Raw genomic sequence first — 13,146 nt, 5'->3', positions numbered from 1 at the left:
CCTGAGTTACAGAGACCTTTGTGTTTCCTTTTCCGTGAACAGTCTGTTCATATTCTTTAGTCATTTTTATATCATATAGTTGGCATTTTTCTTATTGGTTTCAAGGTGCTTTTTTTATATTAAAGAAAACATGATTTGCAAATATTTTTCTTCTGGACCTTTCCAGAAACATTCTATGCACACAGAAACAAATGCATATATATTACAATGGGCACTTTGAACTACAGTTTGCTGGAGGGTCTTTTCAGTCAATGGTCCAGGTATCTGAGGGGGATCCCTCCAGGCAGAATCTTGGAGCTGGAGCTGAAGACCGGAGCTGGTGGCGTCTCTCCTTTCTGGGGTGGGAGCTGATGCCCCCAGGTCCAGCTCCATCAGTTTTTCTTGGGCCTTTGAGGGCAGAGACCATACCTGGGTACAGCATCCAGGCCTCATAGCTCATTGAACACTCATCTGCAGACTCCTAGGCCAGGGCTCTCTGCACTCCTCACTCTGTAATAATGTCTGCATACTCTAAGCATGTGACGGCCAAGCCACACCCTCTCTTCCTCCATCCCAAGGGCAGACGTTTGTGAGACTATGTCCATAGTGAGGAATGGAGCCTTTGGCCATAGCCCAAATCACACCTCAGGGCTTATTCATGCGGTGGGCTCATTCCTCTGCCTTTATTGCCCATGGCAAGCTCCTACACATTCTTGAAAGCCCAGCTCCAGTGGTGCTTCCTCTGAGAAGACTTCCATGACTCCCATCTCTCTCTCGCTCTCTTTTGTGGTTCTGATCACCTGTCTACGTCCAGATTTACCAGAACAAGAACTGTGTTTTCCCATTTCTCTGTCCACCAGCATCTCCTGACGGGAACTACAAAATGACTCATCGAAGGCAGGTTCCTTTACCATTTTGGGCCTTCGTTTCCCCATTTGAAAAGGAAGATGGCAACATGAAGCCAGCCACAAAGGGCTGTTGAGGGGATTAAATGAGTTGGTTCATGTAAAGTGCTTTCCAGTGCCAGGCATAGAACAAGGGCCCAATATGTGGCAGCTATTGGTTATTACTAACCCTGTGACCTTGGGCAAATCACTTCTCTTCTCCCGTCCTCGCTTTCCTTACCTACAAACTGAGGGTGAAATAGAAGACCTGGTCCTTGATCATCAATGGATGCTGAATCCACTGGGTAAAATGTTGATGGAGAACTTTACAACAGAAGATGAGGCTAACGACACCTAAAGCCACTGGGTAACCTCAACATCCCTAAAAGGTGGGACGACCCAACACCCTGTGGCTCCTGCTACGATGTCCTAGGAAGGACACAACATCATCTATGAAACACTCGATAAAATAGTTGAATCCAAATCACATCAAGCCTCCAGCTTCAAGACTCCACATATAATTACCAGTTGATAGGAAATATGGGGGATAGTGGAGCATGTTAAAAGACACCACAGGGATGCAGTCAACCAAATCCAGACTAGGAAACTCGGTCTGGAATATTATTCAGCCATTAAAAGGAATGGAGTACTGATATAGGTTACCACATGGTTGAACCTTAAAAGCATTTTACGCTACGTGAAACCAGACACAAAAGGTCACATACTGTATGATTCCATTTATATGAAATATCCAGAATAGGCAAAAGACAAAGTAGATTAATGGTCATTGGGGGCTGGGGGCAAAGAGGGCAGAAATGGGGAGGGACTAATAGTGAGTATGGAGTTTCTTTGTTGGATGATAAAATGTTAGGGAATTAGATAGATAGTGGCAATGGTTGCAAAACCTTGTGAATCTGTTTAAAGCCATTGAATTGTACATTTCAAAATGGTGGATTTTATGGCATGTGAATTTTATCTCAGTGAAAGACAGAGAGAGGTTTATAAGAAATATCAACCAGATATAATATATGAGCCTTGTGTGGATCCTGATTCAAACAAACCAGCTATAAAAAGACAATCAAATAAAAAGACAAATTTGGAGACAAATTAGGGAAATTAGAACATAGACTACATATTAAATGATCTAATGAAAGAAAGGGTATTACTTTTGCCAGGTGTAATAATGATATTGTGTGTTTCTTGTTTTTTTAACAAAGTCCTTATCTATTAGAGGTAATTACTGAAGTATTTACAGGTGAAATGATATGATCTCTGGAATTTCCTTTTTAAAAAATACATGTGGGGGGATGGATGAAAGAAGAATGGAAAATGTTGATATTTGTTGAAAATTAGGGATTGGTATATGGGTTCATTAGACTATATTCCCTCTACTTTTTAGCGTAATTTAAAATTTTTATGACAAAAGGTAAAGCAATAAAGGGGTTGACTTTTATTTTCTTCTTTATATTTTATTGACTTCTCCAATTTTCTATAACAAATATATATATTGCTTTTATAATCTGAAAAATATATTAAGTTTATAAAAATAACCAATGAAGTTAGACTAGCTGACCTCTCAACCTTGGAGCTTGGTCTCTGGGAAGCTGTGTCCTCCCAGGGTCCCACCAGTGCCCAGCCAGCCGCAAAGCCTCCTGGTTGGGAGGGAGGGGCTCACCTTGGGGAGGAGGGTGCGCTGAGACCCTGTGGTTCCCTCTTGAAGCTGCAGCCCAAGGATGGACAAACCCTCTCCTTGGTTCCCTGTAGCCCAAAGGTGGTTGGTGGCCCTTTTAGCTTGGTGGCTAATCAGAAGGCTGCTTAAGAGCCCCTCTGGCCTTGAAACGGAGAGGCCTGTGTCTGACCCTTTCTACCCGCGTGACCTCAGGAATCAACCTCTCAGACCTTGGTTTCCTCATCCATAACAGGAGGAAAACAGTATTTCTCACCTCAGGGCTATTGCAAGGATTATGCGAAAGGGGCTTATCCTAGATTATAGTAAATGCTCAATTAAAGGGAACGTTTTTAAGAAATAAAGGGACTTTATAAAAGTGACATAAACCGATTAGATGAAAAGCAGGAAAACAGAAGGATAAAAAACGAGGCTCATAGTGCCCCCACCCAAAAATAACCACAGTGAACATTTTCTTTCCAGGCTCTTCTTTTCTGTGCATAGAATTGTGTTTTGTTTTTAAATACAACTGCAGTCCTGCTGTCATCACACATTTACGTCCTGCTTTTATTCTCTTAATATTTTAACGTATTTCCTCATATTATAAGCTGTTTGTAAACATAACTTTTAATGGTTGAGTAATATTCCATTGTGGGTTGTGCTGTTCACCCACCCCACCCCCGCAGTGGACGCTTAAGACTAGTTTCGATTTTTACCCTTATGAGGAACTCCGTAATGAGTATGTATTCTGGACAACTTCCTTAAGATAGATTTCCAGAAATGGAACTGCTGGGTCCAAGGGCAAGCACATTTTTTAAGTTCTTGGATGGGTGAAACCTATTTTGGCCCCCTCCGGCAGGATGGCATTTTCAACACAGAACTTTGCCAAATATAAACAATCTCAGATACTGCAAAGACGGAAACAGTTTCCTGACTACAGGTGTTAGATGCCAGGACAACTTTCCTTAACCCTCAAGGACTAGGATCACACTTCTCAGCCACTCACCACCTCCCCCCGGTTCCTTAGCAGGAAGCGTCGGAGGCAGGGTCTGGAGAAGCACAGGGCGTGGGATAAGAAGAAAACACTAGGGGAATCAAGGCTCCCTCTGTCCCTCTGGAAGTCAGTCTTTACTCCAGGTGATTTGAACCTGGAATCCGAGGCCCGGTTCTGTGTAAACCAGGGGTGGAGGTGGGGAGGTGAGGTAGGGAGTCGGGGGGGGGGGGGGGGGGGGGGCGTCCCAGCTCTTTCTCGGATTCTCACAGGGATCCTGGTTCTGGAAGAGTTAGAATCTCCCCTTTCAGTCCGCCCACCCCCAAGGGCCACCTTGGAGGTTCCCTTAGGCAGGCCCGGCTGATGGCCGGTGGACCGGCTCACGTGGCTCCTGCGCGTCGGGGGAAGTGTCGCACGCACCTCACCCCGCAAGCTTGAGAAGCACGAACCCCCGGGGACCCGGGAAGCCGGGGCGTGGCCTGGAGGCCGGGGCGGGGCTGGATGGCTGACGTCACGACCCCGCCCCCGGCAGGCTTCCTCCTCCCGGCGCGCGGCGTCCTCGCCGAGTCCTCACCTGGAGGGACAGGTGTGCGCATCTCGCATCTCGGAGGCCGACCCGCGAGTGTCAGGTGAGCGTCAGCAGAAGCTCCTACTTGGGGCTGGGAGGAGGGTCCGGGGTGGGGGTCCTCACTCGACGGAGAGCAGACCCTGGTCAAAGAGAAGGAGCTGGGCGTGAGTCTGTGGAGGAACGCGTTGCTCCCCAAACTCCTACCTTGTCTCTTGGTCATAGTCACGTTGTCCTGAAAACAGGCTTTGGAGGGATTTGACGGAGACGACGCTGAAGAGGAAACAGCAGGTTTCCAAATATTTCAACCACAAATTTATTATTTTTTTACATAATATTTTTTCTTCCTTGTAAAATATGCAGTGATTGACTATCTGGCAAAAGGAGACTAGCAGGAAAGAAATCGCCCATGCTACCAAGACACAGACAAAGCCACCGGGGCTGTTTTGGTGTATTTCCTTTCAGTCTTTTTTCTATGCACAATCATTTTAGTATAATTTGATTATACTGTATTTACAATTTTTGTGTCTTGCTTTTCAAAACTCTCTTAACATTGTGTCATAAGCATTTTCTTGTGTTGTTATTAGTCATTCGTGTATATGTCATCATTATTTTTAATGGCTGCATAATGTCACATTTACATATTATTTGAGGGATGGGCCATAGTCAGGTACCATTCAGAACACTTGAAGGAAGGGTTTGAGAGGGAGACGAGGAGGTGTAATAGAAAAAACGTGGGTCTGGGTCAGACAGCCCAAAATCTCTGCCTCCAACAGTGGGACCTTGGGAAAGAGCTCTGCTCTGTCTAAGCATCAGTTCCACATCTGGGAAGTGCATACATAAAGCTACTTCTCCAGAGTGTTGTGACGATTAGGTGAGCCAATTTATGTAGAAAAGCCCCCACCTCCCCCACCCCCAGTTCTGGCAGAAAAATGGTCCCTATGTTTGTGAGTTTGAAGCAGGAATCTGGACCAGCCGAAGCTGCTGAGGGACCAGAGCAGAAAAAGAGCTGGGGAGAAGGGGATGGGCTCTTGGGAAAACCCTCAGAATGGAGGTGTCTCTGGGTCCGGGGCAGGTGGGCACGAACCAGCAGGCATGGTCCACATCTGCTCTGTGTGCATCAGGCACAAACAGGGTCCCTGAGGCGGGGTCGTGACCTCCAGGCCCCCAGATGGGTTCAGCTCCTTGGGGTGAGCTCCTGGAAGCACTTCTGAGTGAGGGGATTGGAAGAAAAGTAGGAGGGGAGGCCGAGATGGAGCTGAGCAATCAACTCCTTGTACAGATGAGGAAACTGAGGCTCAGAGGACAGGTAATTTGTTCGGCATCCACACAAGGAGCAGTCACAGAGCAGGTTTGGACGCCAGGGCGCCTAACTCCCCCAGGGGTCTCTGCGCCAGAGACTACTTGATGTCAGGGAAGGAGGAGGTCAGGGGCGAGTCATTGGCTGTGCCTGAACCAGGCTAAGGTGTGCCTAGAGACAACAGGGCCTCCGTTTCCTCATCTGTGCAATGAGGATAACTCCCCACCTGCCTACTCGGTACCTGCTGCCAGGCCCATCCATCGACAGGTAGCAGAGCCTCCTTCCAATTTTAGGGGCCTGTTCAATTCCTGGTCGTACACCCCAGCCACCCTGACCCCTCATCTTCTTGACTCTCTGGCCATCTTCAGAGGGGGGCCTGGGTAATGGTCAGCTTAACCAGACAGGCCCCTGTGGCCGTGTCTCACTTAGGGTGGGAAATCCACACGCCCCTGAGCCATCTGTTTGTAGACCTGGGAGGATTTGCTCTGTTCTCCTAACTTGGCTTTCGTGCTCCCGCTGGATGAGAAAGGGCTCTGTGCCCTGGCGGCAGCTCCTAAGGGTCCAGAAAATCTCGTAGTGGGGGTCTGCAACTCTCTGGGACTGTCTCTTCCTGCCAGGCCTCTCACTCCAGGACAGGAATAAGGACGTCACACTCCTCTAGCAATTGGGTGTCTGGGGTCTCTGATGTTCCGAAACAGAATTGGGGACGTAACCTTCCAATTCACAGAAAACTGGAGATGGTCCATTGCATAGTCACAATTCTGAGTCATTTAGAATGACAGTCAGCCCCAGGACCCGGAATCAAGTCCCTGCCTTGGGCCTGGGAATTGACATTTTCTGAAACATCCACTCCTCTGCCACTGGTCCATTCAAGAACCTGACAGCTAATACTTATCGAGGGCCTCACTGGCCAGCCTTTGTTCTAAGTGCTTCAGAGCGATACTGGGAAATGGGTCCACTATCATCCCTGTTTTACAGATGGTGAAACTGAGGCACAGACAGGGTAAGTAAGTTGCCCAAGTGGAGCCAGGGTTCAATGCCAAGGGGTCTAACCCCATCGCCCACCCCCGTCACCCCTGCACGGGGCTGCCTCTTTAGCCTAAGATGGCGTCTGATTTGATACATGTCAATTTTCCCAAATACATCTATGTCGTTGTCTTCTGCCCGGGCCATCAGGACTTTCTGGGAGAATGCCCACATTCTGTTGATGTCCCGATCCCTGTCTTAACCCTGGTCACCCTGATTTATAATGACCTCTTCTGGGTTCTGGGTCTCCTAGAGCAGACACACTCCGCCAGGGCAGGGCCCACCACAGGGCCCAGGCCAGGCCCGGCTCTGCTCCCTGTAACTGATTTAATAATAACTGTGTCTCTCATCCAGGTGTCAGGCTCGGGGCCACGGGCTTTATGTCCATCGTCTCTTTTCATCCAGTTGAGTTGGGTGCTTTTGCCACTCCCATTTCTGAGATGAGGAAACTGAGGCTTAGAAGTTTCTGTAAACTCGCCCAGCGACAAGCCCAGAAGTAGCCAATTAAGGATTTGAACCCAGCTTGTTGAAGGAGGGTCTCTATCCCCACTGCCTGTCAAGTGAGAACTCATTGCAGGGGGCCGCAAACGCTAATGCAAACTATGGTTGCATACCCAGTCTGTGCAAATATTTTTGAGCATGCATTTTGTATTCAAATGTACATATATTTGTTATAACTTAGGTATATATGTTCCCCTGTGCTACTGGGTGCATTATAAAACATACGTTAAAATGGAATATCTGGAGTTTTGGGGGTTTTTTTTGAGGAAGATTAGCCCTGAGCTAACATCCATGCCCATCTTCCTCTACTTATATGTGGGATGCCTGCCACAGCATGGCTTGACAAGCGGTGCATAGGTCCACACCCAGGATCCGAACCGGCGAACCCCGGGCCACGGGGCAGAACATGTGAACTTAACTGCTGCACCACCAGGCTGGCCCCTAAAATAGAATATCTGGAAGGCTAAGATGAAAAACCAAATAAGAATACCAATTCCAGTTTTTCCTTCCCACCTCCCAGTGGATCACTTAGTGAGCTTCCTGAGGGGCTGGTACCTCCTCTGAAGTCAGCTACGATAGTGGTCACCAGAGTCCCCTGGACGCTTCCAGAGTGGGCTAGCGAACTCATAGTGTCCTGAACAGTAAGGATGTCATTCAGTGGGGCCTCAGATACATGGGCAGGTCCCAGCTGGCGTGCACCAGGGGAGATAAAGGCAGATTAGGGTGCAGTCCCCAAGGCAGAGGGAGGCTCCAGAGTGGGCCTGGAGGGGTCAGTTGGAGTCCTTGGTAAACTTTACCAACAGTAGGTCAGATTCTCTTAAACTCTCAGCCTTGGGTTTTACTTGTAAAACGGCTGGGGTGATCCTCTGCTCATAAGACTCTTGTGGAATTGAACAAGGTCTGATAACGAGTGCCCAGTGTGGGGCCTGGCACGTCGTCTGTCCAACAAATACTAGTTTGCTTGTTCTCTCCCTCTTCTTCCCGTCCATGTGGAAAATTCAAACTGTTCTCAGCAAAACCAGTAGAGAAATTCATACTTAGCTGCTTGGGGTTAGAGACTCCACCTGCCTTCAGCCTTCTCCCCCCAGGGAGGGGGAGCCCAGAGGCCGTTTGACTGGTCTCCCCGCCGCGGGCCCCTGGCTCAGAATGTCTGAGGTTCCTTCCACGGCATGTCCACTCTGGCTGTTCCTCCTCAGCCTGCGGCCGTCTCTCCACCCTCCAAGTCTAGCCACCTTCAAGCCCCGCCTCCTCCCACCCTCCCCAGGGATGACTCCCACCTTTCTCCGTAGAAGGGGCTTAGGGGGCATCAGGGTTAGAAGGGGGCTGGGGACTTATCTGGACACTGTATTTGTGTAGTGCTTCCCATAAAGTTAAGAAAACCCAGGCGTGCATCTCATAGAACGCCCCAGGTGGCGGGTGAGAGGGGTGGCTTGCCACTCCTTGGCGCCTCCACTGACGCCAGGCCACGTGGATCCGTCCTGTGGCACCAATTGTTCAGCGTGTTCTCTCTGGTGTTGTTAGTCCATCTTTCCTGTGTGTGCACCCAGCCCCCGCAGGTGGGTTGTCAGCTCCTGGGGGGCAGGGTCCAGTGTGGCTCTCTCAGGCCCCGTGAGGAGTTGGCATCAGGAAATGTTTGTGGACAAACATGTGACTCGGCAAGGAGATGATGAATCGCACCAACTCTGCTGAGTTGAGAAGTGTTGTTGTGGGAATGGGGACTATTAGCCGTGGCCGTCATCACCATCCCCTGGCCAGGCTGATGAGCGCTTGTGTGTCCTGGGTGTGAGATTCCTTCGGTTCCCAGAGGATGGAAGCAGCAAGGTTTGGAGAGGGTTGCCAGCCATGCAAACAGAGAGGTTGTGCCCAGCAGAGGGGTCAGGTGAGCCCAGAGGGGCAGTGAGGTGACAGGCCAAGTTGAAGGAAGATGACGTGGCCCTTTGGTGAGGCTGGGGTATTTTCAGTGCTTCCTGTGCCTATGGGACATGGGACAGGTGTTCCTAGCTCCTCTGAGAGTGAATTCCCGCCGAGAAGCCCAGCAGCATTAGGAATCCCCAGAGAGGTTTGCCCCAGTGGAGGTGGGAGGGCCGAGAGCCCACCAGAGAAGGGGGGGGGGATGGGGAGAAGCCACGGATAAGGCCTGTCCCTGAGGGAAGGCTGTGTGGCACTGTCTGGCCCAGGGATGGAAAGTGCCAGGCCCTGCCTCCCCCTCCCCCCACCCCCAACGACCACACACCCATGGCAGAAGTCACGCACTGCACAAGTGTTTATGGGGCACACATTACCAATTGAGCACCCAGAGGAACACCTATAGGAGGGTTTCTTTCTCTCAGAACTGGTGTTCAAGGGCATTAAAAATAAGCAAGTTAATGTTTTCAGCCTGTAGTAAGTGCCATAAAGAAAATAAAGCAGAGCAATCCAGTAGAGAGGGACAGAAGGAGGGGGGCCCACTTAAGATGGTGTGGTCAAGGAAGGCCTCTGTGAGGAGGCGACTTTTGAGTCGTGACTTGAACCATGAGTGGGAGGCAGCCATTTAAAGATCTGAGGGGAGATAATTCTAGGCAGAAGGAACGGCAAGTGCAAAGGCCCTGTGGGGTGATGAAATGAAAGAAGACGGGGGAGCGAGGTTTGACATGGAGTCTGAGAGGAAGGGAGGGGCCAGATCATAGCAGGCCTGGGAAAGAATGTAAATTTCACACTAAGGACAGAGGGGGCCATTGGTGAATTTTCGGTAGTTGAGGGATGTGATCTCACCAGTTAACAGACCGCTATAGCGTCTGAGTGAAAAGCGCACACGGTGAGAGGTGGCTGGGTTCAGAATACAGCTGGGAGGAAGAGCTGATAGGAAATGCACTGTTCTGAATGGGGGGTGGGGGGGTGGGGAGAGAGCCCTTGCCACCGAGCGAGCTGATGTGTGTGAGCTGAGGATCTTTCTCAACAGAGCGCTCCGGATGTAGAGCACACAGAGCCCTTCCCCACCAGGCCAGTTCTTACTCTGCAGATGGGGAGACTGAAGAAAGAGCCTTCGAGGTCACCTTGTCCAGCCCCCCAGAGAGGGGCTGTGAATTCTTCAAGGTCCTGCTGAACTGCAGTGGCTGACCTGGGACTCGAACCCGGGCCTCTGGGCCCCTGGCCCCCCACCCCCACCCCCACCCCCACCTCTCCACTGAAGACAGAGGAGGAGGGAGGCGCCACTGCCGGGAATGACCTGGCCAGGCATGGCGGTGTGGGGGGGTCACCTGGGAGAAATGTCTAAAAGCAGTGGAGTCTGCAGAAGCCAGGGCCATGGTGCCAACTAGAGATGGAGCACTGCCCCGGGAGCAGTCAGGATGGGTGGAACATTGTGGAAGGGCCTGGGGGCCAGGAGCCAAGGCCTCGCTGCGTGAGGAGGATGCACAAGGGCAGCAGTCCCGGGCTGGCATCCCTGAGCAGGACCACTTGGAGCAGAGCCCGTGTGGGCCGCTGACCCTCAGCGGTCTTGGGAGAGACCCAAGTAGCCGCTGAGAAGAGGAGGACCCCAGAGAAACTTCCTGCAGGGTCCTCGTAGAGCCAAGATGATGGGTGAAGACAGAGGGTGGGCAAGGCCAGCGGCTCACCTGGGTCCACCCAGGTTTGCCCACCTGCAACCCACCCCCCACCTCAAAGGGGCTGCTGGTGGCCCCTGCAGGGCAGGTGGAGCGAGGAGAGAAGAAGCTGGAGATGCAGCCTGTGGTGCTAGAAGTCCAAGTCCAGGTTTTACTCCCTGTCTGCTCCTCAGAACAGTAACAGTGTCAACATCTTCCTCTTACTCGGGGCTGCTTCTGGGCCGAGTTGTTTTTGCGCAGGATCATCTGTGTTATCTTCATTTTACAAACGAGGCTCAGAGAATTTAAGGAAGTTTCCTGGGGTCACACAGTTAAAAAGCGGCAGAGTCAGCACTGGAGGCCAGTTTCTTAACCACAGTGTGCTACCGTCTGGGGCCTCCCCTGTGACCGTGAGCAAGGCGGGTCTCAGTTGCCACCTGTGAAATGACGGCGTTGGAATAAATGAGCCCCATGGGCCCTTGCGGCTCTGGGCTGGGGCCCAGAATTGCTTCTCCGGTAGAGGGGCTCGAGGTCCTGAGGGAGGGGGTGGGGAGTTGTCTTGCCACTGCGTTCTCCGCTAGCCTGGGCAAAGGGGTTAAGGGCGCTGGCTCCGCCAGGCCCTCCCTCCACTGAGGGTAGATGTGAGGGTTGAACCAGTCAGGGCAGGTAACATGTCTCGTGGAGGGCCTGGCACACAGTAGGTGCTCAATAAATGTGGCTCTTCACATTTTGTCAGAGACAGTGGAGGCTGTCCCTTCACAGTCGATCCATTCACTCATCTCGCAAATATTTGTTGAATACTTCCTACGTGCCAGATACTATTCTTGTGTGACGCAGTGGTGCCCCCAAATAGCATTAACTCCCTGTCTTCGTGCAGCTTATATTCAGTGGAGGATGCCAACCAAAACAAAATTCAGATACGACCCTGTAGAATATGTGGCATGGTGGTCAGTGCCAGGAAGCAGAGAAGGGGGAGGCAGTGCCCTAGGTGGGCTGCAATCTTACGTCAGGAGGGCTGCAAGGCCTCCCTGTGAAGGCGACTTGGGAGTCAAGACCTGAGGGAAGTAAGGAAATGAGCCTTGTGGATATCAGAGGGAAAAGCATACCAGGCAGTGGGAACAGCCAGGGCTAAGGCCCTGAGGCTGGAGGACAGCCTCAGGGGAAAGCTTGTGTAGGGCGTTTTAAGGCCCCTCCCTGATGTGTAGTAAATCCTTGGTGCCCACAGTCAAGACTCAGGCTGCTGATCCCTTTGGGAGACACTGAAATCTTTCTGCCCATGTTTGGTTTCATGGCGGTATCATCCTCGTGGTCTGGCAGTTCCAGGACTGTCCTTGAGATCCCCAGCCCCATGCTCTAGGGTGCCAAGGAGACAGGTACAAAACGTCGGACTGGAAAGGTGCTGGGGGAACCGCTCCTCCTGACCCGTGCCGAACAGCTAAAACCCAGGGTGGGACATGTGAGCTGGGACTTCACTGACACCTATTGTTCCAGGCCTGATGGCATCTTCTGGGCCAGTGGGTGGGTGGGTGGGTAGGTGTGCAAGGAGAATGGCTAGGGGTACTTAAGCTGGCCACACCCTTGGGCTTTAAAGTTGGGAGTTAAGTCCCAGGAGGAATCATTGAGAACCTAGTCTGGAGAGAGAAGTCAGGCCCAGAGGCTGCTAGAACTCAACAAGATTTCTTTCCCTTGGAACTGCCTCCATTCCTGGGTTTTGTCTCATGTCTTTTTCTCCTTAGAGCTGAGCTGCATAGCTCCTTTGAAGGACCCACGGGCTGGTCTTCGAGGGCAGGAGGAAGGAGAACTCACAGCTCCTCAAGGACAGGGTGTGGGGAGCTTTCTTCCAAGGGAGGGAGTGGGTGGGACAGCGGGAGAGACAGCAGGAGAGACCCCATTCCATGGGGGCAGGAATGGGTCTTAAGACTGGTCCGGGTTACTGACCAGGATCTTCAGTGGGGCTCCTGGTGGTGGTTACAAATTTTGGAATGGGGAGGGGGGCGAGTGACAAGATTGGGAGGGGCATGTGGGACATCCTGGTGGTTAACGCGTGCCCTTAGGCAAGCGCTGTTAGGAACCTCGGACTCCCTGTCTATCAACCAAGGGAAAGAAGAGAGTAGGATTAAACGGAGAACCACCTCTCCGAGGGCCAGGGGCTTAGTAGGTGCTGCAGATGCACAGTCCCTTCCTGGGGAGGGAGGGCCCATAACCGGGAACCAGGGCCCAGGTTGGAAGGTTGGGATGTTGAGAATTGTTGAAGAGCAAAAATTCAATGCAGTAAATTTAAAGATCTATGGCTTTATTCAGCGATTCATGAATAGGGCAGCAGCCCCTCCAGGAAACAGACAGGAGCTCGGAGGAGTTGTACAAAATGGAAGATTTTTACAGGCAGACAAGGATGAGACAAAGAGGTTAACAAAGCTAGTATTTCAGGCAAGATCACTTTCCCTTAGGGGAAGGCTGGGGGTCTTCTCAAGCAGATTACCTCACTGCTGGTGTTGACCAGGAAATTCCAGACTGATTGGTTTAAAACTCCACTCCCGGGAGAGGCAATTAGGGGAGGTATTAAGTCTTGGTGGGGCTTAGCCTAAACAACTCCATTTTGGGCTTGTTGTTTCTTTTTAATAGGATGGAGGACACAGGGGTGCATTCCGCCCTGCTCCGTAGTGCCAGGGTCCCT

General features: G+C 51.1%; 1 protein-coding gene across 3 annotated transcripts in view; it reads left to right on the top strand.

Annotated features, from left to right (window-relative positions):
- Positions 1-3,305: 3,305 nt before the first annotated feature.
- CSNK1E (casein kinase 1 epsilon) overlaps positions 3,306-13,146 on the top strand; it is a 36,007-nt gene continuing 26,166 nt past the window's right edge. Inside the window, exon 1 of one of the 3 annotated variants that reach the window (XM_070253989.1) lies at positions 3,306-4,149. The gene's annotated coding sequence lies outside the window, so the exon portion shown is untranslated. The remainder of the gene's footprint in view (positions 4,150-13,146) is intronic. The other 2 variants (XM_005606631.4, XM_070253996.1) reach the window with 2 other exon arrangements.

The sequence above is a fragment of the Equus caballus genome, chromosome 28, assembly GCF_041296265.1.
Source record: "Equus caballus isolate H_3958 breed thoroughbred chromosome 28, TB-T2T, whole genome shotgun sequence".
Lineage (NCBI taxonomy): Eukaryota > Metazoa > Chordata > Mammalia > Perissodactyla > Equidae > Equus > Equus caballus.
The sequence above is the reverse complement of the archived record's forward strand: the minus strand, read 5'-3'. Positions and strand labels throughout refer to the sequence as shown.